The sequence below is a fragment of the Helianthus annuus genome, chromosome 8, assembly GCF_002127325.2.
Source record: "Helianthus annuus cultivar XRQ/B chromosome 8, HanXRQr2.0-SUNRISE, whole genome shotgun sequence".
Classification (NCBI taxonomy): Eukaryota; Viridiplantae; Streptophyta; class Magnoliopsida; order Asterales; family Asteraceae; genus Helianthus; species Helianthus annuus.
Genome location: NC_035440.2, coordinates 33,800,243 through 33,817,785, shown reverse-complemented (window position 1 = coordinate 33,817,785; position 17,543 = coordinate 33,800,243). Strand labels below are relative to the sequence as shown.

The following is a 17,543-nucleotide window of genomic DNA, read 5'->3' as shown; positions in this document are numbered from 1 at the left end:
GTTTCCTTGTGCAGGAGATCAACCAGCAGACAATCCAGCCAGCGATCCTCGGGAAGAAGGGATTAACCCTACTTGACGAGACCAGTGAGTTAACCACCTCGGTTAACCATTGTTTCATCTGTATTCTAGCGATATCATGGGGACAAAGGTATATTCGTGTGGATTAGAAATAAGATTAATAGGTTTGTAAGTTAGTCATTCTAATATATTAGCGTGCGTATTAAATATTACAATTACTTCTTGTTTCACGTTTACGCATCTAAAGATTTATTACATGTTTTCAAGTAAGCAGATCATAATGGGCATTTATGATTTATTCAATTCTTTTGGGTTCATATTGATAACTCTTTTTCTATGAACGATTCAAAACGGGTATTATTTTGTTACTAGGCATTGAACGGGTTGAAATAGGTGACTAGCTTTCTGTTCAAAATATTGTAAACTAAGAGAGATGAAAACGTAAAACAAAATTTTCAAATACACTAGTGCTATATCACTACCTACATGACAACTGACAAATACATCCAACGCCACCACCTCCAATTCTTCTTCTCACCAATACTCACTACCATCATCATCATTTAACTATATATTTTTGTTAAAAACAACCGATGGCCTCTTGGCCTAGTGGCGTCAGGTTTTATTCTCACCAAAGCATGGTTGTAAAACAAGGTCTCGAAGGCTGAGTACTCGTTACAAGGTAGGCTGCCAAGGCCTGAATACTCTCCGTCTAGGCCGAGTAATTCTCGAGTACTCTCAAATCCGACAAGAGAGCGCCTAGCGACTTTTGTAACCATGCATCAAAGTGATGCCCTTTCAAGTCTTACAAAGCGGACAATATATAGATTTTAGGAGTAAATATAAGGAGGGTTTGTGTGTTCGCTGTTTAAAAAAAAATAATATCATTGTTAAAAACCAAAAATACAAAATTTTTAAGCTTCAAAATCAAAACTTTAGACCCCCTCATTGTTTGTGGGCCTTTGTCACTTTGTTGTTCCTATTTGCCAACTCCCTTCCTTTGTCGGAAAGAGGCTATATTTGGTTCTGGGCCGTAATGAATAATAACGGATTAATTGGTGCGGGCAAGAAAATGGGCTATTGTTAGATAAAGTTGAGTTGTTACTTGAGCCTCTAGCCCTCTAGGCCTTCATACACCTCACTTAAATTTAGGAACAAGCACAGTACCCGTTCGGTATCGAACCGATACCGGTACCGAAAGTACCGGTACGAAAAAAAGGAAAAAGCGGGTACCAATATTTACCGGTACTGGGAAACGGAGAAAGTGGGTACTGGTACCGAATATACCCAATTACCCGGTACGGTTCAGTACCGGTATGGTACCAGTACCCAGTACCAAATGCTCATCCCTACTTAAATTTGTCAGAGCATCTATCATCATGAAGGGTAAGGTGGGCCTGTTTAGCCTTAAAGCAGGCAAATATGCTAATGGCATCACGAATATGCTAATGGGCTAATGGCAACAAAAGACTTAAGGCCCGGGGTTACTAATGGAATGGTTGATATTGGCGTAAGGCAAGGGTGTAATGGAAGATTGGATTATTGGAAGGTATCCTCAACAATTTTATTATGGCCAAATGATAAAAAAAGGAAAAAAACCAGACAAATTTTAAGGGTCGTGGGGGACACAAGAACTTCTATTGAATTCTAAGTTTTTTTTTCTGAAATAATATTCAAATTAATGGAAAAAATAAATATGAATAAATAATATATATGTACTAAATAAATAAATAATGTATGTACTTTTTATACATAAAGATGAAAGTTATACATTTGAATTCAAATATTTGGGGTGAATCGATTTGAAATAACACATTCATATTTGAATCACTTGCTAACCCAGATTCAAAAACTAAATTTAGTCAAACACCATTAGATGCTAAACTTTAATAATTACCATTAGATGGTTAAAAACTTAGCTTTTTTATTAAGTAAATACAATATATGCCTTGATTAAGAGTTCAAATAAATGGCCAGTAGTTAGATTCTTAACGATAATCTTTAAGGTTGTGTTTATCAAAAATCTAAAAGTATATTAAAAAGGTGCAAAATGTTTATTGAATTTAAAATTATGCTTTCATATAATAGAAGTTTTATACTTACATTCCAAAATATAATTTTACAAGTGAGCAAGTGCTATCAAGTTTGAAAGAAATAATTCTGAATTTGAAAGAATTCTTGTTTAAGATTTAATCAACTTAAATAAAAAATTATATAGAAAAATATATAACACATCATGTGAACAAGTGTTGTTAAGGTTAAAAGAAATAAATTAAAATGCCTGGATACTCCTCTTTTGCCAAAATTTTATATATAATCCTTAACTATCTAAAATTATACTCTTGTTTCATGTAGTTTGACAAATTGTTACTCCAATAGTCCCTAAGGCTACATGGTATGGAATGGAACTCTTAGCCCTAGGGACTCTATTGTGCCACCTTAGGGCCACATAAGCACCACGTGTGCAAGGGGCTCTATTGCCTCCGCCAATAACACCCAAGCAATAGAATAAAACCCCCCAATCATACTCAATCATTTATATTATCTTTCTTTCTCCCCCGTTCTCTCTTTCTCTCTCCCTCCTTACCTTTCTCTCTGTGTTGGTGTTCGTTATTCAGCCGGCAAGAAGGCAAGGTTAATTCTATGTGAAATGACTAAAATACTCTTAATGATTATCTACAAAGAAATAATAAAATTAAAATTAAGAGACACATGGGCCTCGCCTTTTTTTCTTAATTAATTTAATGTATATTAGATTGAAGAAAACACATCACTCTTCCTATATCTTAAATTTTAGCAACCCCTTCCGAATCGTTTATCACCACTACCGATCGTCGGTGGATTCGTTCTCACCACCACACCACTGCATAGATCTTAAATTCTAGCAACCCCTTACGAATCGTTTAGAAAGTTGGGGAGTATATGTGAAATTTCGGCAAACCACTGGGACTTTTCATACATTTTACTCACATAAATATATATGTTCTTTTATATTGTTTGACCTCTAAAAAGTTAAGTTTAAACATCAGTTATTTAACTCTTAAACTTAGATTATGTATAGTGGTAATGGCGACCCTCCCCAAATGAAGGCTTCTCATTGATTAATCAACGGGGTGTACAAACAAAATTTTGCATCTCCCTCTTACGCTTGTTATCACACTCACAAAGGTGCCCTTACCTCTCCTTTTAACCCAAGGTGTGATGCCCCTTAGGCTGATGTAGCTAGTGGCAGGTGCTCACTACACTTGGTCTTATAAGGAAAAAAGGCTAAAATATATGTATAAACCCTCTCACACACATACACGTATAAATGGTTAAATGTGACCATAACAATTTTGAAATTAAATGAAAAATAGTTAGGGTGAACGGAGTGGGTACCAGAAGGTCCCTGCAGGGAAAATCTAGTTGCAGCCAATGAGTGTGGGGGGGGGGGAACCCGAACCACTTTTCTCCGCTCTCTCACACGCCAAACTCCCCACATGGTAACCACTTCTCTCACCTTCCCGAGCTCGACTCATGGTCCGTGTAGAGGCTACACCACCTTCTTGTCACCCTCTCTTTAAGGATGCACTCTATTTAGCCTTATGCATAAGACAACAAAAGGGAGACATAAAAGTTAACCTTTCATTTACTTCCCTCTAGGTTTTTTTTAATCTTTTGTATATTTCATCATCTAAAAAGCAATTCATTTTAACTCATAGCATTTTTTATTTAATCATGTTTGTTATCACAATAGTGGGAAAGCCCGCGCATTGCAGCGGGTGTCCCAACTCATCAGATTCAATTATAATCCGCGGGTACTTATGGTTTTAGCGCATGTTGTGTGACGGGTTATGACAGAAACTTAAAAAAACAACTATGACGTCATACCATTAACCAATTTAAGAGTTTTCACAGTTCCAAACCAGACCACAAACACCCAAGTTAAAAAGCAAAATACCATCATTTTTGGATCACTAACAAAAAAAAAACAAAAAAAAAAACAGTGCTTAAAGCCATGCACCTTTGCCCTGCAACTCCAACCCAGCATCAACCTAAAGTATTTAAAGTAATAACATATTTACAATTATATTGAGTTTATAAACCATCTAATACTTTTTACAACTTTTGAAAACAAACAACCAAGAAAGAGTAAAGGCCAATAGCAAACTCATAGTCCATGATGCATATTAGAGTTTTAAGAATCAATCGGCCCATGCCATATACAAGGTGATCCATCTCTAGCCCAATGCAATGATGCATCACATTCTAGAGCCCATACTTACACAGTTACACCTCCATCAAGCTAGACATCTAACACTTGAACCCAATGCCATCTTAGTCCAATCCGGTTCAGAACCATCCCTTGTGTAAATGTTGTTATACCTTGTTTCTGGATTCTAGTTTCGACCAAAACACATATGCTGTCGATTATCTGCTCCATTTTCTATTTTCTACTTATAGATACCGATACTTGTACCCTATATAAAAACACAAGCAAATCAACAAAACAGTATACCAACAATGAATATAAAAATGATTAGTTGAAAAGGCTGTGAGATTGTGTAGTATCGCCGTATCGGTTACCTTCTCTTGTGCTTCTCTTTTATCTTGTAGTGCAAACATCTTGTTAGAAATTCATGGGTAAACACTTAAAACTTCACTATTGGAACTATATACTTAGATGGAAATTCATACTTGGGTCAGAAAGAAGAGTTATGACTTGAAATAAAGTATCAGATCGTGTACATATCCCGAATCTAGAATGAGCTTTGTTGTCTACCAGTTGCAACGGCTGAATCACGGAATAATATACGTATTTATTAATAATGAAGGAAATTAAAAAAGGAAAATAAACTTGATATCAGTTAAAGGCATAGTTGTTAATGGCGAATAGCGATAAATAGTGCGCCCTATTTTATGAATACCCTGGCATACATTATTTTACATGTATATTTAACAAAAAAGCTAAAATCCAGCTATTTTATGGCTATATTTAATCGCTATTTGTATTTATAAAAAGAAGTGAAATCCCGCTATTTAAGGGCTATGGCTGCATACCTTGTAGCGACCTTTGACCTATACGCTACGCTATTCGCTATAACAACCATAGCGACCGCTATTGACAACTATGGTTAGAGGCGTCAAACGGGTCAAAATGGTTTAGGCTAAAAGATCTAATTAGAAGGAAACGGGCCAAATAACATTCTCATAAATCAGTTTAATAAAAGAAAGATTATTGTGGTTAAAATATAGTTTTTTGAATTATATTTAGCACCCAAACTATTTATAAAGGTCATAGAAGATGAACAGACGGAAGTGTAGGTGGGCAGCCCGATACCACCTGGACTATTCTTATTGCAATACATACAAGGGTATTTTCTTGTTGACATTTAAAATAGAGGAAGGTTTTGATTTTCATATACTTTGTTAAAAGTTCACAAACGCACATTGATAGCCTAAATATGATCAGGCGGATAATAAAAATGTGTCCCCACCAACACACAAAAGCACATATAAAGATGTTCAATTCAAGTTCAAAAATATAATAGCATGTTTTAGACATAAATAATACTAAAAGGTTTAGAAGCAGAACCTCATTGACGCAATCACAGGCAAACAGTCCTCTGATATCGCTTTCACAAGGTCCCATTCACATTGTAAGTTGATTCCCTCGAGCAACACAACCAACGGCTTGCAGCTTTAAAACGCTAATTATGTCTGGAAATTGCATTAGCATATAAGGTTATGTGAACTGTTTTGTAGAACACAAGATAAGAAAATGAAAACGAAAGACATTTGATGACCAAGCTGAAAAGTGCTTAATATGATGCTTCAAACAATAGTGTTTATTAGACTAATAATCAGCCCTAACAATAAGCTGTGACTTGTGATAATTAGAATAATATTAGCCAAGATTTATGCTTAGCTTTAGAATAGAGATTTCCATATTTACGTTTTCCATATTTACCTGTAATCATCTCTATTTATACTCCTTATGTATTCTGCTAATTTATATCAATAAAACACAGAAATCTTTATGTCTAATATGGTATCAAGAGCCTGTCTCTAACCCTAGCTGCTGCCTCTTTTTTTTTCTCTGGCCACCGCCGGACAGCAGCTGTACAGCCGTGAGTAATATCTCTGGCCATCTACTCAACAAACTCTCTCTTTGAACAGCAGCGACACCCATTCCAGTCTTCATTATGGCCACCCTTGCCCTCTTTACCACCCAAGAAAAGACCATTCACAACTCTCACAAGTTCGCCTTTACCCTCCCACCCTCAAATTATGGCTATTGGAAAGCAATGGTCGAACCATTCCTTGTCTCCAATTCCCTGTTTGGTTACATTGGTGGTTCCATACCCTGCCCATCACCCAAAGTTTCCACTGATGCGGCTGCTGCTGATAACCCGAACTACAGCCGGTGGATTGCAAACGACGCCCATGTCCGCATGCTTATCATCTCAACCATGTCTGAAGCCTCCTTCCAACATGTCCAGGGCACTACTTCTAGAGACGTTTGGTTGTCTCTGGAACGCGCCTACGCGCCTCAAACCGCCTCACATGAGTATACCTTGAAGACCCGACTCTTGAAAATAGCCATGAAAGGCGATGAGAAAGCTGTTGACTATTTAACTCGTGCTCAAGAATATGCAACAGCCTTGGCTAACATCGGTGAGCCCCAGAAAGACAAAGATGTGGTGATGCTTACTATTGCGGGTCTTCGGGAGGAGTACAATAGCTTAAAAGGTAATCTGCTGTAATCCACCTGTAAAGTTTAACGAATTATATGGTTTATTGACCGACCATGATTACATGATTACTAAAAACCAAGAACCACAACCCTCCCTAATACCACAGGCTTACAACAGCACCACAAAACAACCTCCCACCATTAACAACATCCAATCTCAACTCCAAAATCTTCAACTGCTTGCTGCTCAACTTGGCTATCAACTACAGCCTGCTCCTAACACCAACCAGCCGTCCCCAACCTTCAGCCCACAACCCCAAGCTTACTTTGCCCCACGGTCTTACAACAACAACCGTGGCAATCGACGTGGTACTAATCGTGGCAACTCACGTGCAAATTCAAATCGGGACCGTGACAATTCTGGTAACAATAGACAATTTTCTTGGGCTGCTACTAGGGCTGTAAACGAACCGAACGAACACGAACAAGGTCATGTTCGTGTTCGTTCGTTAAGGAAATTAACATGTTCGCGATGTGACAACTGGTAATTAACGGGTTCTAATTACGTGATTAGCGAACGTTTAAAACAATAATAGATAGTGTTTAAGACGTGGATTAACTTAATTAGGCCTTTGGAGTGCCTTGAAACATCTATTCGACAATTCAGTACACGTATGATGATCTGCAGTGAAACTGCTGGAATTTAAACGGTAACAAACTGAAACCAAACAAAATACTGACAACGACTACAAATATTAAAATTTTATGATATATTTTAGATTCGTACTTTAAATTTTAACAACCGTGGTCGAAACCAGATTGAAAAACGGGTTGAAACGAACAAACGACGCATTTTACGCACTTTTTATGTAACCGACGATCAAACGCGACAACGATAAAATAGCGCTCATGTTTTACGTATTTGATAATAAAATTATATTTTACAATGCTTATGGAGTCCAGATCGTGAAAACGGGTTTCGTAGGAGTTAGCGGGCCACTTAAAACACGAGACTTGGGCTTGTGGGCCTTGGGCCCAAGCCCAAAACCCATTACTCTAACCTAAGTATAAAAAGGAAGCTAAACCCTAATTCCATTCACTTTACAGCCGCATACACCGACTCCTCTCCTTTTCCCTCTCATTTCTTGTCTGGAACATTATCCTCTCAAAATCCTTCACTGCCATCATCTCTTTTAACTATAACTCCAAACACACACATACATAACCTAAACCAAGACACCCTCTCGGTCCAGTGACCGGCGGCCGGCGGAACCGTGAAGCCGGTGGTCCTCTCCGGCAAGACACCTCCGCAATCACACACCACTCACACCCCCTTGTCTGTTTCGTCACTGGTGATGATCACCGGCGGTGCGACGGTGATGGATACGGCAGTCAGCGACACCCTTCATCTCGTTCCTCTTTCTGACGACACCCACACAAACCAGGCGACACCCTCTTTCTCCGACGACAGGAGCCGGAAATCAGGTCGTTTCTCCGGCCGTTCTTCTGATAAAGATGATACATGAAGATGATGAGCGATGTGATGGTGAAGACGGTGATGATGCCAATTAACGGTTACAGCCGTTACTTTTCCGGTGAGTTTTATTATCTATTCCGTTTAATCATTCTTCTCTTTCGTTCACCGAGTAGTGATGTTCAGCTTTTGATTCGGGTTTAATTTCTGTACGACTCCTTTTCGGCTCAAGATTGATCCAGGTCAGGTTCGGATCCACTCAGGCCAGATTGGTTGAAGTGTTCGGTCAACTCAGTAAGGTTAGGTCAACCACAGGCAACATCAACTTCTGTTCGAGACTCGGTCAAACCCGAGTCCACTCGGGTCAACTCAGTAGGGTTAAAACCCGGTTCAGAAGGCTCAGTTTGGTTCGAGAATTTCAATTCAAGTGTCAGCTTGGTTCGAATCGGTCAACTGGTTTCGGTTCGGGTGTTCGGGTCAACAGCGGGTCAACTCAGTCAAGATGGTCAAACTTGGTCAACGGTAGTCAGTCAAGACCCGGTAAAGTTTTAACGATGCGTTAAACTTTATATATAGATTCGTTAGATTTTTTTTAGTCTACGCGAACCGAGCTTGAACCGCCGTACTCTAGTTTATTTATTTTAGTGTTCGTTATGTTTTGCGAAAGATATATATATAATGGTGATTGGTTTAGTGTTGAGCTTTGACAAAATACGACGACTTTTATTGTCGGGTTATTCGAAAAACGGAGGAAACTCTGTCCGTTTTCCGTTAAAAACCCGGATTACAAAACATATTTACATCTTAAAGACGACGCTTATCGAGATACAAGTTTTTTTTTTATATAAAATAAATATAGAAGTATATTTATTTGGCGATGTTTTACGAGTTATAAAACGAAACATATTTTGTCTATATAAAGAACACCTATCGTAGTTAAAGTGATTCTTTCAAAGTTAGATATGTATGTATATTATTTTGACAAACACTAGTTATAACTTAACGGAACCGACATATATATTTATATAAATATAATTTTCTATATTTATTCAAACATCGCTATTTCCGAATACTTTTACAAGATAAATATAACGTTTGTATTTATTTCGAACACCGATACTTCCGAACGCTTTTATAAAAATAAATATAAATGTTTATTTTTATTTCAAAAGTCGTTACTTCGTGTTAGATTATAAAATAAATTTAATCGCTTGTATTTGTTTTAAAAGTCGACTTTAGACTTCCTTACGAACTAAATATAGTTTTTATATTTGGTTCAAACGACTGAATTTAGAGTTTATATTTCAAACTCACGACTTAAAATATATGTATACATATATACACACTTTTATTTCCATCTTACGGCAACAACGACACGAACCGCTATCCACCTACGTATGTCTAGTCACGACGACTAACACGACATCGCAAGTATATATTTATATTTAAATATATAAATATATATATATATATATATCTTTTAACACTCGAAAACTAAGTCGATTTCGTGACTTAGTTTTATCCCGATTATGAACGGGATTAAATAACCTTAGATTGATTATTTCAGAATCAAAATGATAATACCTTCGTAGAGTCGTTTACTTACGACTCGGTAGAGCTCGGACACGTAGTTTAACTATGTCGTTATACTAGAAACTGATAAGTTATTCCCTGTTAGGAATACCATAGTTGCACGCTGGCTAATGCACATTCTTGGAACGACACTACGGAATCACGTTAGGCTAGCTTTGCACAGGAATGTCAAGGTGAGTTCATAACCCCCACTTTTCACTGTTTTACATTTTTTTATAAAATGTTTTCGGGGGTGGAAAGACATGCAAGTTTTGCAAAATCACACAAGGTTTCGATAAATCAATATCACATATTTATAAACCATTTTGCGACAGAATTTCAACGAACTCAAATGGTTTACGAAAAGATTATACTAAACATACCGGTTTTATGAAAACATAAGTGTTTTTCGAAACATGCATGAGTTTTAATAACACAAATGACGTGGGCAAAGGCCCAAGGACATGGGCAGAGGCCCAAGGACATGAATAACTCACACATTATACGTTAACTAGGGTATGGTTAAGCTAGGGAATGAACTGTTAGATCAGGTGAGCGAATAGTAATCTCTCTTAAGTGCCATTAATCTTGTATAAGACCGAGGGCAAAAGTGGTAGATCTATCGGGTGTAGCGAGCCCCACTCTTGGGTCCTTGTGTGGCCCATGTAGTGCTTTTGTTGTTCTAACCGGGTGGACCGGGGGAAATCCGCTAGGGTTGAGTGCTTCCTATGTCGCCACACATATTAATGTCCTTGCAAAACATTAATGATCTGTTCATAGACGCTTACATACCAGCTTTTGATACTCAAATTTTCAAATGTTTTTAAGATTCATTTGATGTAAACTCACAAATACATGGATTTACAAACTTTGGTAAAGTTTTTCAAATTATACCTAAGTAAGAGGACGCGCTGATCCTGCTTACAAAGGTGCGTTTGGGCTCGGCCCATTCTCTCTCGTGCAATGCACAAAGACTATTGTGGGCTAGACTCACAGTTTTTCATATATCATGCCAAGAAAATAATTTTACTATATTTTCTCAACAACTTTAAAACCGGTTATCAAAAAGATTTATTTTAAATCTTTTCAAAGCAAACTATGAACTCGCTCAACTTTATGTTGACTTTTTCGCATGTTCTTTCTCAGGTTACTTTTCAAAGATATGGCACGATTGGAATGGGAGAACCCATGGGAATTTGAGTACTTAGCGGCGTTCATTGTTTAGAAGTCTTAGCTTTTTGCTTCCGCTGTGCAATGAAGATACCGGTCCAGTCACGCCAAGCTCTGATATTTCGGGGTGTGACAGATTGGTATCAGAGCTATAGGTTTCAGCGAACTAGGTTTCTGTAGTGATACCTAGGCTTTAACCTCACTCTCCTCTAGGGACTTAGATATCAAGAATTGAACACGTACAGAACGCCTAAGACTCGAATATGGGTTCCAACCGTTGCCAAGAACAATGAGTCAACTGTTTCGATTTTAAACATATACAAATGTTGTGTCGATACACAATACACGAAACAATTACACACATAAAGCAAGACTTTGAGAGTTGTGGTAACACACATTTAGGACCTATGGAAAACTTACGACGAAATTCATTAAAGGTCCTCATGTAGGAGCCACGATTATTAACTAGGGCAAATGCCATTACCTATATTGTCTATGCTATTTTAATTACCCGAGCAGGTAACCTACGTGGAACGAAACGCTATTGCGCAACTATATGTGAAACTTAAACTATACGTCAACGGACGTTGAAATACACCACACACAACTTTCGAGGCAAGGCCTTTGGAAAACATGATTGAGCATGACAACAATGATGCTAACCCCGTCAGTGGGAGAACTACTGGTCGAAAGCGGCAAATTGGCAAGTGATCCTGCAAACGACACGAATCACACTGAGGTACGCTTAAACAAGATTTCATAACGATCGATACTTAGTCTAAAGAGACTCACAATTGTTGGCGCTGCAAAAGAAGTCACACATTTTCGCATCTCCCTTACTTCGTTATGGCGATTACGCTATGTTCGACATTCTATGGTAATGTCATGTAACAATCGGTCATCACACGAAATTCCAGGTAAAGTCCTCAAAATTCTTTTGTTGAAATTTTGACTTATTGCATATAGTGAGTGGATTCTCATAGTTCTACTCCTCCTAATGATCACTGTATCATGAGGATTCCTTCCATGGTAGCGAATACTCATTTGTTCTTTTTTTCTCTTGACAAATTCATAAGCTACACATGCATTGTTTGTTACGCATGTGGTTTCACTTCGAATGGTTGTTTTGTCAACACCTCATATATTATTTCGCTATACTCAATCTTTGCATTGTGATCTAGACGACCCGTATTATTGCAAAGTGTTGACTCCTTGGTATCGAGTCAACGAATTTCTTGAAAAACTCATTTTCTTTCGAAAGGCATACATGGTTTTTCATTGTAATCATGTCGAAACTATCTTATTGATACATGAATTTATTGTTGGATTGTGTTTCTACCAAGTTCAATTGATTGAACTTGCTCGTAATATATATTCGATTCAAGATTCCATATGATGGATTGAGGCCATCATATTCGAAATAATCCCAACAAGCACTTCATTTGCTTTGAACCATAACATGCTTGTTTGGTCTTCGACTTCATTGAATCGTTTCTTTGATCACGATCACCTTGTGGTGGCATTTTTTTCACAAGTTTGAAGCTTGCGCTAATCTCGTTGCTCACCTCATGTACGGATTTAATTATTTATTTATTTGTTTATTGATATTAAATCCGCTTTGTTGATTTATCATATTAAAACAATCTTAACACACTCGTGTGTTAAGATAATGGTACACAAATTTATGTCATATTTCCGTGTACTTCTTTAACGGTTCTTTCAGTATCGATCGAACATCTTGTGATATTCATTGCTTTCCATCTTCGATCGAAAACATTATTTATTTGCTTCATTTTCAATTGAAAATCCTATGAGATTTGTTTGAAACAAACATTCGGATTTACTTCATTGAACCTTTCATCTGATTTCAAAGACGGTGAACTTGTTCGGTCACCGCTATTGTTGAATTATTTTATTCACTACGACACCTTGTGGCGTCAGTATAAACTTGTAGCTTGTGCTAATCATGAACAACCATTTCATGCGAAACTATGTATGCTTCTTGTTTAACAAATCATTTAAATAGTCTTAATACAACTATGTATTAAGACGATGATACACCAGGTTCGGTTGTATTTCAGTTCGGTGTATCCTTGCAATTCGATAATGTCAACACATTGATTTTATTCATTTAACGTTTCGATTGATGAACATTTTCATGTCTCTATGTCAAACGAATTTGTTGAATTCGAGTTTCATTCATACAACAACCAACGCAAGTTTCCGTTGGTAGTGAATTCTATTGTCTCAAAAATTGATTTGCATATTGTGAACGTTCAATTGAAATTCTACCACTTGAAATTCCTCTTTTATTGAACCCTGTAAACTTAGTCACATTGGTGATAGTATCACAACATCTCGTTCACTTGACATCGATTTCTAGAACAAACTCAGTTAAACCGTTGGATTCTTATTGATGCAAAATGTCTTTACATTCATATAATAATTCGAATAAGTTTTAATTCGTTTACGCGGTCAATCACTTTTGTATTATTCAGACTTACCTAGGAATGACACAACTCTGAGGAGATAACATAATCTAAATTTCGAGGACGAAATTTCTGCAACAGGGGGAGAATGTGACAACTGGTAATTAACGGGTTCTAATTACGTGATTAGCGAACGTTTAAAACAATAATAGATAGTGTTTAAGACGTGGATTAACTTAATTAGGCCTTTGGAGTGCCTTGAAACATCTATTCGACAATTCAGTACACGTATGATGATCTGCAGTGAAACTGCTGGAATTTAAACGGTAACAAACTGAAACCAAACAAAATACTGACAACGACTACAAATATTAAAATTTTATGATATATTTTAGATTCGTACTTTAAATTTTAACAACCGTGGTCGAAACCAGATTGAAAAACGGGTTGAAACGAACAAACGACGCATTTTACGCACTTTTTATGTAACCGACGATCAAACGCGACAACGATAAAATAGCGCTCATGTTTTACGTATTTGATAATAAAATTATATTTTACAATGCTTATGGAGTCCAGATCGTGAAAACGGGTTTCGTAGGAGTTAGCGGGCCACTTAAAACACGAGACTTGGGCTTGTGGGCCTTGGGCCCAAGCCCAAAACCCATTACTCTAACCTAAGTATAAAAAGGAAGCTAAACCCTAATTCCATTCACTTTACAGCCGCATACACCGACTCCTCTCCTTTTCCCTCTCATTTCTTGTCTGGAACATTATCCTCTCAAAATCCTTCACTGCCATCATCTCTTTTAACTATAACTCCAAACACACACATACATAACCTAAACCAAGACACCCTCTCGGTCCAGTGACCGGCGGCCGGCGGAACCGTGAAGCCGGTGGTCCTCTCCGGCAAGACACCTCCGCAATCACACACCACTCACACCCCCTTGTCTGTTTCGTCACTGGTGATGATCACCGGCGGTGCGACGGTGATGGATACGGCAGTCAGCGACACCCTTCATCTCGTTCCTCTTTCTGACGACACCCACACAAACCAGGCGACACCCTCTTTCTCCGACGACAGGAGCCGGAAATCAGGTCGTTTCTCCGGCCGTTCTTCTGATAAAGATGATACATGAAGATGATGAGCGATGTGATGGTGAAGACGGTGATGATGCCAATTAACGGTTACAGCCGTTACTTTTCCGGTGAGTTTTATTATCTATTCCGTTTAATCATTCTTCTCTTTCGTTCACCGAGTAGTGATGTTCAGCTTTTGATTCGGGTTTAATTTCTGTACGACTCCTTTTCGGCTCAAGATTGATCCAGGTCAGGTTCGGATCCACTCAGGCCAGATTGGTTGAAGTGTTCGGTCAACTCAGTAAGGTTAGGTCAACCACAGGCAACATCAACTTCTGTTCGAGACTCGGTCAAACCCGAGTCCACTCGGGTCAACTCAGTAGGGTTAAAACCCGGTTCAGAAGGCTCAGTTTGGTTCGAGAATTTCAATTCAAGTGTCAGCTTGGTTCGAATCGGTCAACTGGTTTCGGTTCGGGTGTTCGGGTCAACAGCGGGTCAACTCAGTCAAGATGGTCAAACTTGGTCAACGGTAGTCAGTCAAGACCCGGTAAAGTTTTAACGATGCGTTAAACTTTATATATAGATTCGTTAGATTTTTTTTAGTCTACGCGAACCGAGCTTGAACCGCCGTACTCTAGTTTATTTATTTTAGTGTTCGTTATGTTTTGCGAAAGATATATATATAATGGTGATTGGTTTAGTGTTGAGCTTTGACAAAATACGACGACTTTTATTGTCGGGTTATTCGAAAAACGGAGGAAACTCTGTCCGTTTTCCGTTAAAAACCCGGATTACAAAACATATTTACATCTTAAAGACGACGCTTATCGAGATACAAGTTTTTTTTTTATATAAAATAAATATAGAAGTATATTTATTTGGCGATGTTTTACGAGTTATAAAACGAAACATATTTTGTCTATATAAAGAACACCTATCGTAGTTAAAGTGATTCTTTCAAAGTTAGATATGTATGTATATTATTTTGACAAACACTAGTTATAACTTAACGGAACCGACATATATATTTATATAAATATAATTTTCTATATTTATTCAAACATCGCTATTTCCGAATACTTTTACAAGATAAATATAACGTTTGTATTTATTTCGAACACCGATACTTCCGAACGCTTTTATAAAAATAAATATAAATGTTTATTTTTATTTCAAAAGTCGTTACTTCGTGTTAGATTATAAAATAAATTTAATCGCTTGTATTTGTTTTAAAAGTCGACTTTAGACTTCCTTACGAACTAAATATAGTTTTTATATTTGGTTCAAACGACTGAATTTAGAGTTTATATTTCAAACTCACGACTTAAAATATATGTATACATATATACACACTTTTATTTCCATCTTACGGCAACAACGACACGAACCGCTATCCACCTACGTATGTCTAGTCACGACGACTAACACGACATCGCAAGTATATATTTATATTTAAATATATAAATATATATATATATATATCTTTTAACACTCGAAAACTAAGTCGATTTCGTGACTTAGTTTTATCCCGATTATGAACGGGATTAAATAACCTTAGATTGATTATTTCAGAATCAAAATGATAACACCTTCGTAGAGTCGTTTACTTACGACTCGGTAGAGCTTGGACACGTAGTTTAACTATGTCGTTATACTAGAAACTGATAAGTTATTCCCTGTTAGGAATACCATAGTTGCACGCTGGCTAATGCACATTCTTGGAACGACACTACGGAATCACGTTAGGCTAGCTTTGCACAGGAATGTCAAGGTGAGTTCATAACCCCCACTTTTCACTGTTTTACATTTTTTTATAAAATGTTTTCGGGGGTGGAAAGACATGCAAGTTTTGCAAAATCACACAAGGTTTCGATAAATCAATATCACATATTTATAAACCATTTTGCGACAGAATTTCAACGAACTCAAATGGTTTACGAAAAGATTATACTAAACATACCGGTTTTATGAAAACATAAGTGTTTTTCGAAACATGCATGAGTTTTAATAACACAAATGACGTGGGCAAAGGCCCAAGGACATGGGCAGAGGCCCAAGGACATGAATAACTCACACATTATACGTTAACTAGGGTATGGTTAAGCTAGGGAATGAACTGTTAGATCAGGTGAGCGAATAGTAATCTCTCTTAAGTGCCATTAATCTTGTATAAGACCGAGGGCAAAAGTGGTAGATCTATCGGGTGTAGCGAGCCCCACTCTTGGGTCCTTGTGTGGCCCATGTAGTGCTTTTGTTGTTCTAACCGGGTGGACCGGGGGGAATCCGCTAGGGTTGAGTGCTTCCTATGTCGCCACACATATTAATGTCCTTGCAAAACATTAATGATCTGTTCATAGACGCTTACATACCAGCTTTTGATACTCAAATTTTCAAATGTTTTTAAGATTCATTTGATGTAAACTCACAAATACATGGATTTACAAACTTTGGTAAAGTTTTTCAAATTATACCTAAGTAAGAGGACGCGCTGATCGTGCTTACAAAGGTGCGTTTGGGCTCGGCCCATTCTCTCTCGTGCAATGCACAAAGACTGTTGTGGGCTAGACTCACAGTTTTTCATATATCATGCCAAGAAAATAATTTTACTATATTTTCTCAACAACTTTAAAACCGGTTATCAAAAAGATTTATTTTAAATCTTTTCAAAGCAAACTATGAACTCGCTTAACTTTATGTTGACTTTTTCGCATGTTCTTTCTCAGGTTACTTTTCAAAGATATGGCACGGTTGGAATTGGAGAACCCATGGGAATTTGAGTACTTAGCGGCGTTCATTGTTTAGAAGTCTTAGCTTTTTGCTTCCGCTGTGCAATGAAGATACCGGTCCAGTCACGCCAAGCTCTGATATTTCGGGGTGTGAACTGTTCACGAACGCATACCGAACATAAGTTTATGTTTGTGTTCTTTCGTTAAGGAAATTCAGTTGTTCACGAACAGTTCGTAAACGCTGATCTCGAACACAAACGAACACATGCAAATAAAACCGAACGAAAATGAACATTTAACTTGAAATTAAAGATAAAGGTCGGTGGCTGTCACATCAAAAGCCACCGACCCATATTTCTATATATATATCTTGCCAACCAAATTTAAGACAAATT

At 37.5% G+C, this 17,543-nt stretch overlaps 1 long non-coding RNA gene across 4 annotated transcripts; it reads left to right on the top strand.

Moving 5' to 3' along the window:
• Window positions 1-7,315: 7,315 nt before the first annotated feature.
• On the top strand, window positions 7,316-17,488 carry LOC110872588. 4 transcript variants are annotated; one of them, XR_004865006.1, is made up of 7 exons: window positions 7,319-8,289; window positions 8,401-8,708; window positions 9,847-9,934; window positions 10,887-14,550; window positions 14,662-14,969; window positions 16,117-16,193; window positions 17,146-17,488. It is a non-coding gene; the product is annotated as an uncharacterized LOC110872588 (long non-coding RNA). The 4 variants fall into 4 exon arrangements; XR_004865005.1 differs by having other exon boundaries at window positions 16,106-16,193; XR_004865004.1 differs by lacking the exons at window positions 16,117-16,193; window positions 17,146-17,488 and having other exon boundaries at window positions 7,316-8,289; window positions 9,858-9,934; window positions 14,662-15,129.
• The last annotated feature ends 55 nt before the right edge of the window (window positions 17,489-17,543 follow it).